This window comes from Raphanus sativus, unplaced genomic scaffold, assembly GCF_000801105.2.
Source record: "Raphanus sativus cultivar WK10039 unplaced genomic scaffold, ASM80110v3 Scaffold3565, whole genome shotgun sequence".
NCBI lineage: Eukaryota > Viridiplantae > Streptophyta > Magnoliopsida > Brassicales > Brassicaceae > Raphanus > Raphanus sativus.
Window position 1 is genome coordinate 1 of NW_026618871.1, and position 10,549 is coordinate 10,549.

At 42.0% G+C, this 10,549-nt stretch overlaps 6 non-coding genes and 5 pseudogenes across 6 annotated transcripts; all 11 read right to left on the minus strand.

Annotated features, from left to right (window-relative positions):
- Positions 1-456: 456 nt before the first annotated feature.
- On the minus strand, positions 457-576 carry LOC130506692 (5S ribosomal RNA; annotated as a pseudogene).
- Positions 577-956: 380 nt separating this feature from the next.
- On the minus strand, positions 957-1,077 carry LOC130506696 (5S ribosomal RNA; annotated as a pseudogene).
- Positions 1,078-1,454: 377 nt separating this feature from the next.
- Positions 1,455-1,572, minus strand: LOC130506695 (5S ribosomal RNA; annotated as a pseudogene).
- Positions 1,573-1,949: 377 nt separating this feature from the next.
- On the minus strand, positions 1,950-2,067 carry LOC130506698 (5S ribosomal RNA). Its single transcript, XR_008942096.1, has one exon. It is a non-coding gene; the product is annotated as a 5S ribosomal RNA (ribosomal RNA).
- A 376-nt stretch (positions 2,068-2,443) lies between these two features.
- Positions 2,444-2,562, minus strand: LOC130506700 (5S ribosomal RNA). The gene has a single exon (XR_008942098.1). It is a non-coding gene; the product is annotated as a 5S ribosomal RNA (ribosomal RNA).
- Positions 2,563-2,943: 381 nt separating this feature from the next.
- LOC130506693 (5S ribosomal RNA) lies at positions 2,944-3,062 on the minus strand (annotated as a pseudogene).
- A 379-nt stretch (positions 3,063-3,441) lies between these two features.
- Positions 3,442-3,560, minus strand: LOC130506691 (5S ribosomal RNA). Its single transcript, XR_008942094.1, has one exon. It is a non-coding gene; the product is annotated as a 5S ribosomal RNA (ribosomal RNA).
- A 379-nt stretch (positions 3,561-3,939) lies between these two features.
- On the minus strand, positions 3,940-4,058 carry LOC130506690 (5S ribosomal RNA). Its single transcript, XR_008942093.1, has one exon. It is a non-coding gene; the product is annotated as a 5S ribosomal RNA (ribosomal RNA).
- Positions 4,059-4,437: 379 nt separating this feature from the next.
- LOC130506697 (5S ribosomal RNA) lies at positions 4,438-4,556 on the minus strand. Its single transcript, XR_008942095.1, has one exon. It is a non-coding gene; the product is annotated as a 5S ribosomal RNA (ribosomal RNA).
- A 374-nt stretch (positions 4,557-4,930) lies between these two features.
- On the minus strand, positions 4,931-5,049 carry LOC130506699 (5S ribosomal RNA). The gene has a single exon (XR_008942097.1). It is a non-coding gene; the product is annotated as a 5S ribosomal RNA (ribosomal RNA).
- A 338-nt stretch (positions 5,050-5,387) lies between these two features.
- On the minus strand, positions 5,388-5,506 carry LOC130506694 (5S ribosomal RNA; annotated as a pseudogene).
- Between the last annotated feature and the right edge of the window lie 5,043 nt (positions 5,507-10,549).

Consider the following 10,549-nt stretch of genomic DNA (forward strand, 5'->3'; position numbering starts at 1 on the left):
GTACTACTCTCGCCCAAGCACGCTTAACTGCGGAGTTCTTATTGGATCCGGTGCATTAGTGCTGATCTGATCGCAGCCTTTAGTACACGACTCGCGGATTCCATATATCCTTATTGTTCGGATATTTCGACTGGATGGACGTGGCCCACATGATTGTCTGGTAGTTTTGTCTAACGGAAAGTGCATCGTTAATGATGTAGAACACCTCAACAAGTAAAAAACAACACTCGGAAAGAACGCATAGCAGGTTTTCAACGGCCCCCCAAAGTTCAGCAACCGTTTGAGTGTCAAAACGATTGAATTTGGCCTCGAAAATCGCGACAACCTATCACTGACCTTTTATGGTTTCTAGGGCTTTCCGAAAATTGTGCTATGGGCGTCGTAGTTCCACACGGTACAAAAGTTACGGGATTTTCAATATTAGACTCGTTGTAGATTGAAAAATGAAAAATAAAAGGGGTGCAACACGAGGACTTCCCGGGAGCGTCACCTATCCTAGCACTACTCTCGCCCAAGCATGCTTAACTGCAGAGTTCTAATGGGATCCGGTGCAGTAGAGCTGATATGATCGCACCCTTTAGTACATGACTCGCGATTTAAATATCCTTATTGTTCGGATATTTTTGACTGGATGGACGTGGAACCACATGATTGTCTGGTAGTTTTGTCTAACGAAAAGTGCATCGTTAATGATGTTAGAACACATCAACAAGAAAAAAAACACTCGGAAGACCGCATAGCAGGTTTTCAACGGCCACCAAAGTTCAGCAGCCCGTTTGAGTGTCAAAACGGTTGAATTTGGCCTCGAAAATCGCGACGACCTATCACCGACCTTTACGGTTTCTGGGGCTTTCCGAAATGGTGCTCATGGGCGTCGTAGTACCACACGGTTCAAAAGTTACCTACCGGTTTCCCATGTTAGACTCGTTTTGGATTGAAAAACGAAAAATAAAAAGGGGTTGCGACACGAGGACTTCCCGGAGAGTCGCTCATCCTAGTACTACTCTCGCCCAAGCCACGCTTACACTGCGGAGTTCTTATTGGATCCGGTGCATTAGTGCTGATATGATCGCAGCCTTTAGTACACGACTCGCGATTCCATATATCCTTATTGTTCGGATATTTCGACTGGATGGACGGGGACCACATGATTGTCTGGTAGTTTTGTCTAACGGAAAGTGCATCGTTAATGATGTAGAACACATCAACAAGTAAAAAACAACACTCGGAAAGACGGCATAGCAGGTTTTCAACGGCCACCAAAGTTCAGCAGACTGTTTGAGTGTCAAAACGATTGAATTTGGCCTCGAAAAATCGCGATAACCTATCACTGACCTTTATGGTTTCTAGGGCTTTCCGAAATTGTGCTATGGACGTCGTAGTTCCACACGGTTCAGAAGTTACGGGATTTTCAATATTAGACTCGTTGTAGATTGAAAAATGGAAAATAAAAAGGGGCACAACATGAGGACTTCCCGGGAGGTCACCTATCCTAGCACTACTCTCGCCCAGCACGCTTAACTGCAGAGTTCTGATGGGATCCGGTGCATTAGAGCTGATATGATCGCACCCTTTAGTACATGACTCGCGATTCCATATCCTTATTGTTCGGATATTTCAACTGGATGGATGTGGAACCCACATGATTGTCTGGTAGTTTTGTCTAACGGAAAGTGCATCGTTAATGCTGTAGAACACCTAAACAAGTAAAAAACAACACTCGGAAAGAACGCATAGCAGGTTTTCAATGGCCCCCAAAGTTCAGCAGACCGTTTGAGTGTCAAAACGATTGGATTTGGCCTCGAAAATTCGCGACGACCTATCACCGACCTTTACGGTTTCTAGGGCTTTCCGAAATGGTGCTATGGGCGTCGTAGTACCACACGGTTCAAAAGTTACCGGGTTTCCAATGTTAGACTCGTTTTGGATTGAAAAATGAAAAATAAAAAGGGGTGCGACACGAGGACTTCCCGGAGGTCACTCATCCTAGTACTACTCTCGCCCAAGCACGCTTAACTGCGGAGTTCTTATTGGATCCGGTGCATTAGTGCTGATATGATCGCAGCCATTAGTACACGACTCGCGATTCCATATATCCTTATTGTTCGGATATTTCGACTGGATGGACGTGGAACCACATGATTGTCTGGTAGTTTTGTCTAATGAAAAGTGCATCGTTAATGATGTAGAACACATCAACAAGTAAAAAAAACACTCGGAAAGACCGCATAGCAGGTTTTCAACGGCCACCAAAGTTCAGCAGCCCGTTTGAGTGTCAAAACGGTTGAATTTGGCCTCGAAAAATCGCGACGACCTATCACCGACCTTTACGGTTTCTGGGGCTTTCCGAAATGGTGCTATGAGCGTAGTAGTACCACACAGTTCAAAAGTTACCGGGTTTCCAATGTTAGACTCGTTTTGGATTGAAAAATGAAAAATAAAAGGGGTGCGACACGAGGACTTCCCGGGAGGTCACTCATCCTAGTACGACTCTCGCCCAAGCACACTTAACTGCGGAGTTCTTACTGGATCCGGTGCATTAGTGCTGATATGATCGCAGCCTTTTAGTACACGACTCGCGATTCCATATATCCTTATTGTTCGGATATTTCGACTGGATGGACGTGGGACCCACATGATTGTCTGGTAGTTTTGTCTAAAGGAAAGTGCATCGTTAATGATGTAGAACACATCAACAAGTAAAAAACAACACTCGGAAAGACCGCATAGCAGGTTTTCAACGGCCACCAAAGTTCAGCAGACTGTTTGAGTGTCAAAACGATTGAATTTGGCCTCGAAAAATCGCGATAACCTATCACTGACCTTTATGGTTTCTAGGGCTTTCCGAAAATGTGCTATGGACGTCGTACTTCCACACGGTTCAAAAGTTACGGGATTTTAAATATTAGACTCATTGTAGATTGAAAAAATGAAAAATAAAAAGGGGTGCAACACGAGGACTTCCTGGGAGGTCACCTATCCTAGCACTACTCTCGCCCAAGCACGCTTAACTGCAGAGTTCTGATGGGATCCGGTGCATTAGAGCTTATATGATTTCACCCTTTAGTACATGACTCGCGATTCCATATATCCTTATTGTTCAGATATTTCGTCTGGATGGACGTGGGACCCACATGATTGTCTGGTAGTTTTGTCTAACGGAAAGTGCATCGTTAATGATGTATAAACACCTCAACAAGTAAAAAAAAACACTCGGAAAGAACGCATAGCAGGTTTTCAACGGCCCCAAAGTTCAGCAGACCGTTTGAGTGTCAAAACGATTAAATTTGGCCTCGAAAATTCGCGACAACATATCACTGACCTTTATGGTTTATAGGGCTTTCCGAAATTGTGCTATGGGTGTCGTAGTTCCTCACGGTTCAAAAGTTACGGGATTTTCAATATTAGACTCGTTGTAAATTGAAAAATGATAAATAAAAAGGGGTGCAACACGAGGACTTCCCGAGAGGTCACCTATCCTAGCACTACTCTCGCCCAAGCATGCTTAACTGCAGAGTTCTGATGGGATCCGGTGCAGTAGAGCTGATATGATCGCACCCTTTAGTACATGACTCGCGATTCCATATATCCTTATTGTTCGGATATTTCGACTGGATGGACGTGGAACCCACATAATTGTCTGGTTGTTTTGTCTAACGAAAAGTGCATCGTTAATGATGTAGAACACATCAACAAGTAAAAAAAACACTCGGAAAGACCGCATAGCAGGTTTTCAACGGCCACCAAAGTTCAGCAGCCCATTTGAGTGTCAAAACGGTTGAATTTCGCCTCGAAAAATCGCGACAACCTATCACCAACCTCTACGGTTTCTGGGGCTTTCCGAAATGGTTCTATGGGCGTCGTAGTACCACACGGTTCAAAAGTTACCGGGTTTCCAATGTTAGACTCGTTTTGGATTGAAAAATGAAAAATAAAACAGGGGTGCGACACGAGGACTTCCCGGGAGGTCACTCATCCTAGTACTACTCTCGCCCAAGCACACTTAACTGCGGAGTTCTTACTGGATCCGGTGCATTAGTGCTGATATGATCGCAGCCTTTAGTACACGACTCGCGATTCCATATATCCTAATTGTTCGGATATTTCGACTGGATGGACGTGGGACCCACATGATTGTCTGGTAGTTTTGTCTAACGGAAAGTGCATCGTTAATGATGTAGAACACATCAACAAGTAAAAAACAACACTCGGAAAGACCGCATAGCAGGTTTTCAAAGGCCACCAAAGTTCAGCAGACTGTTTGAGTGTCAAAACGATTGAATTTGGCCTCGAAAAATCGAGATAACCTATCACTGACCTTTATGGTTTCTAGGGCTTTCCGAAATTGTGCTATGGACGTCGTAGTTCCACACGGTTCAAAAGTTACGGGATTTTCAATATTAGACTCGTTGTAGATTGAAAAATGAAAAATAAAAAGAGGTGCAACACGAGGACTTCCCGGGAGGTCACCTATCCTAGCACTACTCTCGCCCAAGCACGCTTAACTGCAGAGTTCTGATGGGATCCGGTGCATTAGAGCTGATATCATCGCACCCTTTAGTACATGACTCGCGATTCCATATCCTTATTGTTCGGATATTTCGACTGGATGGATTTGGAACCCACATGATTGTCTGGTAGTTTTGTCTACGAAAGTGCATCGTTAATGCCGTAGAACACCTCAACAAGTAAAAAACAACACTCGGAAAGAACGCATAGCAGGTTTTCAACGGCCCAAAAAGTTCAGCAGACCGTTTGAGTGTCAAAACGATTGAATTTGGCCTCGAAAAATCGCGACAACCTATCACTGACCTTTATGGTTTCTAGGGCTTTCCCAAATTGTGCTATGGGGGTCGTAGTTCCACACGGTTCAAAAGTTCAGGATTTTCATTATTAGACTCTTTGTCGATTGAAAAATGAAAAATAAAAAGGGGTGCAACACGAGGACTTCCCGGGAGGTCACCTATCCTAGCACTACTCTCGCCCAAGCATGCTTAACTGCAGAGTTCTGATGGGATCCGGTGCAGTAGAGCTGATATGATCGCACCCTTTAGTACATGACTCGCGATTCCATATATCCTTATTGTTCGGATATTTCGACTGCATGAACGTGGAACCCACATGATTGTCTGGTAGTTTTGTCTAACGAAAAGTGCATCGTTAATGATGTAGAACACATCAACAAGTAAAAAAACACTCTGAAAGACCGCATAGCAGGTTTTCAACGGCCACCAAAGTTCAGCAGCCCGTTTGAGTGTCAAAACGGTTGAATTTGGCCTCGAAAAATCGAAACGACCAATCACCAACCTTTACGGTTTCTGGGGCTTTCCGAAATGGTGCTATGGGCGTCGTAGTACCGCACTGTTCAAAAGTTACCGGGTTTCCAAGAGGTGCAACACGAGGACTTCCCGAGAGGTCATTCATCCTAGTACTACTCTCGCCCAAGCACGCTTAACTGCGGAGTTCTTATTGGATCCGGTGCATTAGTGCTTAAATGATCGCAGCCTTTAGTACACGACTCGCGATTCCATATATCCTTATTGTTCGGATATTTCGACTGGATGGACGTGGGACCCACACATGATTGTCTGGTAGTTTTGTCTAACGGAAAGTGCATCGTTAATGATGTAGAACACATCAACAAGTAAAAAACAACACTCGGAAAGAACGCATAGCAGGTTTTCAACGGCCACCAAAGTTCAGCAGACCGTTTGAGTGTCAAAACGATTGAATTTGGCCTCGAAAAATAGCGATAACCTATCTCTGACCTTTATGGTTTCTAGGGCTTTCCGAAATTGTGCTATGGGCGTCGTAGTTCCACACGGTTCAAAAGTTACGGGATTTTCAATATTAGACTCGTTGTAGATTGAAAAATGAAAAATAAAAAGGGGTGAAACACGAGGACTTCCCGGGAGGTCACCTATCCTAGCACTACTCTCGCCCAAGCATGCTTAACTGCAGAGTTCTGATGGGATCCGGTGTGATGTGGTCATCAAACCAGTAGCTGAACCGGAGGTCAACCAACCTGCCCAAACCAGCCACTTTGGAGGTACCAGCGACAGAGGTCCAGTCCCAGGCGAATATCTCAACAACCAGAAGGTCTTTTGTCATGCATCAAATTGTCCTAGAAGGCCAACTCATGAAGGATTCACTGAGGCTTGGAATTACAAGAAAAGCTTCACGGAGGAAGAAGTTATGAATTTTACAAACCGGAGGTTCCCCATCCCATCCATCTGCGAGTACCCGACTTTTGAAGTAGAGATTCAAGCCCGATGAAGAAGCGGCCTGAACCACCCCCAATCATTGGATTCAAGAGGAGTCTCCCATCTTTCCAGAAAGCCCAATAACAGGAGAAATGGCCACGGAACTATGAAGTTATGATCCATTCTCCAAAACCGGTCAAACCAGTTCCACACTTGCCTCAATTGGAAGCTAACCGGTTCAATCAGCTTCAAACCAGACATTGGCGTTCAGGAGATCATTTCAACCAATCAGTAGGTATTGAAGAAGTCCTTAGCTACTCCAGAGCCCAGGAGATTAGCTGCTTCAATGAAGAGTCACTTAAATCAAACCGGAGCTATTTATGGCAAGTTGGACAATCTTTCGGTTTGATCATTTCCAAGCTATTCCAATCCGACCAGAAGACATCAGGACTAAACCAGGACGTCCAGGAGACATTATAGGAGTCCAAGAAGAGTTCTACAAGTCTATTCCATGCACCAGCCCCCATTGGATCAGGAGGATCCACACTTACACCAAGCTGCCTTATTTGGAGAATCTTGCAATAAAGCTCCAACAGCTCTTTCTTCAGATCAGGCACGACATCAGCTCCTTCCAGACCATAAAGAAGATTCCCAGGAAGCTCACTTATCCCCTTAAACCATCCAGGTTCAAGAAGATATCAAGATACAAGATCATCTCTTTGCAAAGGCCACAAATCAAGCTAAAGGCTAGTTTCATGGAGCCATCAAAGCCTTTGCTTCCAAGATTTTTATTTCAATTTTAGTTCTTTCCTTTAGTCATTTTTAAACTGTTAGAGAGTCCCAAGGTCGAGCCTATATAAGCTCAGTAGTTGTCTTTGTAATAAAACCACCCTTGGATTTTATGAATGCATTTGCAGTTTTTTTAGTTTTTTAAAACTATTATCTAAGTCTTTTGAGTGTTGTGAGAAGCAGCTCTTGAGCAACCTGACTTATCAAAGCCTCCTTTCACAGAGATTTGTGGCGTCCTCAATCCCCCCCATCATTTCCATCTACTGATTTGCCTTGAGAGAGACTTCAGTCCAGCAAGCAAATCCCATATCTATCCATCTTCCATCCATTGATCTTGTTGAGAGAGACTTCAGTCCAGCAACAAAGATCCCATCTCCATCAATCTATCCCTTTTCTATTTGTTTTTATTCATATTATCATTCTGATTCATATTCATATTTGCTTCTCTTTGCATCATAAGACATAAAAACTCATAAAAAGGTTTACTCTTGTTTCAGGTACCAATCCGAACTATTGGACTAAACCTCAGTTCCATATTTCCGGACAGCCTGACCCTTGCCCACAACATTTTGGTATCAGAGCCTAAAGCTCCTGAATCAGGTCCATTCTATCCTTGCATCATTCATTTTCTTGCATTTGTTTTCATCTTAAATAAAAAAAAAAAAGTTTTTGCATTTTGTGTTCTTTGTTCATCATAAAATTGAAAACCATAAAAAGTTTGAGGTAGGAGTCGACCTGTTGTTTAGTTTGATTCATTGCAGTCATAAAAAGAAAAGAAAAATTTGTTTGCATTCATTTAGCTATTTGTTTCCATTTTTTTAAAAGTCAAAAAAAGTCTGCATTTGCATTATTTGATTCTTGCATAGAAAAGTTTTTCAAAAAAAAATCAGTGTTATTCTTGCATTCCATATTTTCATTCATTGTCTTTACTATCATTCCATATCTGTTTCATTTCGTGCTTGCATAAAAAAAAAAAATAGCTTTGTTCATATCATTTGCTCTTTGTGATTTAATTGTTTGCATATCAAAGAAAATTCAAAAAAAAAAATCAGCATTAGTTTTGTTTCCATATTTTCTTTTCATTTGTGTTAATTGTCATTCCATATTAGTTTCATTTCGAGTTTGCATTAAGAAAACCAAAAGAAAAATCATTGTTTTGCATAGTTGATTTCATTTCAGTTCATATTTGCATATTTATCGGTTTTGTTTAAATTAGTTTGCATTGCTGCATTGTTATTTTGCTAAACCAGAACTTCCCTATTCTTCACTTGATCTTTGAGAGGGTTTTCAGGAAGCCATGGTAGGAGAAACACACGGACAAAGTCAGATGGCCAAGAAGAGCCAACATTTGACAGCTTTGCAAGAGGTTGAGCAGATTGCTCAGTTGAGGAAAAGAAGAAAGGCTCAAGGCCAACGTCCACAGCCAGGAGAAAGAAGATTTGGAGATGCACCAGAGGCTGTCTATGTCGAGCCCAAGCCACCAGATCCTTCAAGGATCAATAAAAATCCAAATTCTAAAACCCCCAAACTTAATGTTGTTAATTCTCATTTTGATTATAACTCTTTTGCTAATAAAGTTGAACTCTTTAAATTTTCAGGAAAAAGAGGTTATCTTAGATGGGAGACGAACCTTGATGAATGGTTTCATTACACCAACATCATGAAGGGAGAGAGGCTAGCTTATGCCATAGATCTACTTAGAGAAGAAGCCTTCAAATGGTGGGTACAAGAAGAAGATGATAGGAGGTTTACAAGGAGCCAACTATCAAAACGTGGAGAGCTCTTAAAGAAGCCATGAGACATGAGTTTGCACCAGAGTTTACAAGTTCTGAAATTAAGGAACTTTATCCAAGGAGCTATCCAACTCATGGTTCCAAAGAAGCTAGAAAAGTTGTTGCACAAGAGAGCAAGATAGGCTGGTCTCAACAAACCAACTTGCAACCAAACCAGGGGCACGCCATTGTCCAATGCCTAGACCAGAAAAGTGACATCCCAAAGGCCATGGAGAGTAGAAGTGTCAGCCAAAACACTTTGAACAGAACCAAAGCAAAACCATTGCTAGATACTATGCAAGTAAAGGCTAAGGTAAGTCCTATACTTGATAATTTGGTTTATGAATCTTCTCCCACTGGTATGAGTCACTTGTCTTTGTCAAAGAATGTTAAGACAGGTCCTGAGGTCCAGCAAAATCCGAACTCCACATCCTTGTTTGAATCCAAAGTTCACAAAGAATTATTTCCAAGGAACAAAGAGATTTTAGACCTCAAAGAGGAGGACACATCAAGCCAAGGTAAGTCTTCTGATTTTAAAATTCTGAAAGATCAGACATGTTTTAAATGTCATAAAATAGGACACCTTGCTGAAGCTTGACCCACTAAGCAAGCATTGATACAAACATCACTAGAAAAGAAAACAGATTTATCTATAAAAAGTGATAGTTTTATTCAATCTGATTTATTGGTTCAAATTTCTGGTATAATGCACTTGTTTTTGCCAAGAAATTTTGATCCAGGAATAACAAAAGAAATAGAGCCTAGAGGAAGAGATCCCACGTCCCTAGAAAGGCACACCATCAGCATTACATGTGCAAAACAGAATGAAGGAGAAGCTGGCAACAAAGAGAAAATCATACTTCAACTTTTTGATGCAATCAAAGTAAGTATGAATTTTAAATATTCTGTTTTTAAATCTTCAACCACAGATATAATGCATTTGTCTTTGCCAAGAAATTGTTTTTCAGATACAAGACAAGAAGAAGATCACACCAAACAAGATAAAAGGGTGCAAGAAAGGCAGCCAACAATCCAAAGCTGTCCAAAGAAAAAATTAATTCTTCATCATGCTGATGCACCTATGGTAAATTCGACCATATCACATTCTGTTTATGAAACTCCAGTATCAGATATAATTCACTTTTTCTTTGTCCAGAATGTTGAGAATTTTTCAGGTTGCAAAGAAGAAAGCTTTAAAGAAATCCCACCGGATAATCTTTTATTGCTTAGAGAATCAGTCCCAAAGATGGTCAGAACCATCAACTCCAAAAGTGTGGAGAACCATCATCTCCAGAAGAGAAGAAATGACAATGTCCAGGCCAGAGGCGTGATCATTTCCCATTTCTTTAAAGAAGAGCCACCAGATGCACAAACCATTACCAAACCAAAATTGTATCAAGGTAAGGTTCTAAACTCCCAAAAGAGAATGAAACCTGACTTTCTCTATTGTGGTGTATCAGGTTATCCAGTTTTGAGGTCAAAACCTTCACAAGGGGGAGGGGATGATGTGGTCATCAAACCAGTAGCTGAACCGGAGGTCAACCAACCTGCCCAAACCGGCCACTTTGGAGGTACCAGCGACAGAGGTCCAGTCCCAGGCGAATATCTCAACAACCAGAAGGTCTTTTGTCATGCATCAAATTTTCCTAGAAGGCCAAACTCATGAAGGATTCACTGAGGCTTGGATTACAAGAAATCTTCACGGAGGAAGAAGTTATGAATTTTAACAAACCGGAGGTTCCCCATCCCATCCATCTGCGCGTACCCGACTTTTGAAGGAGATTC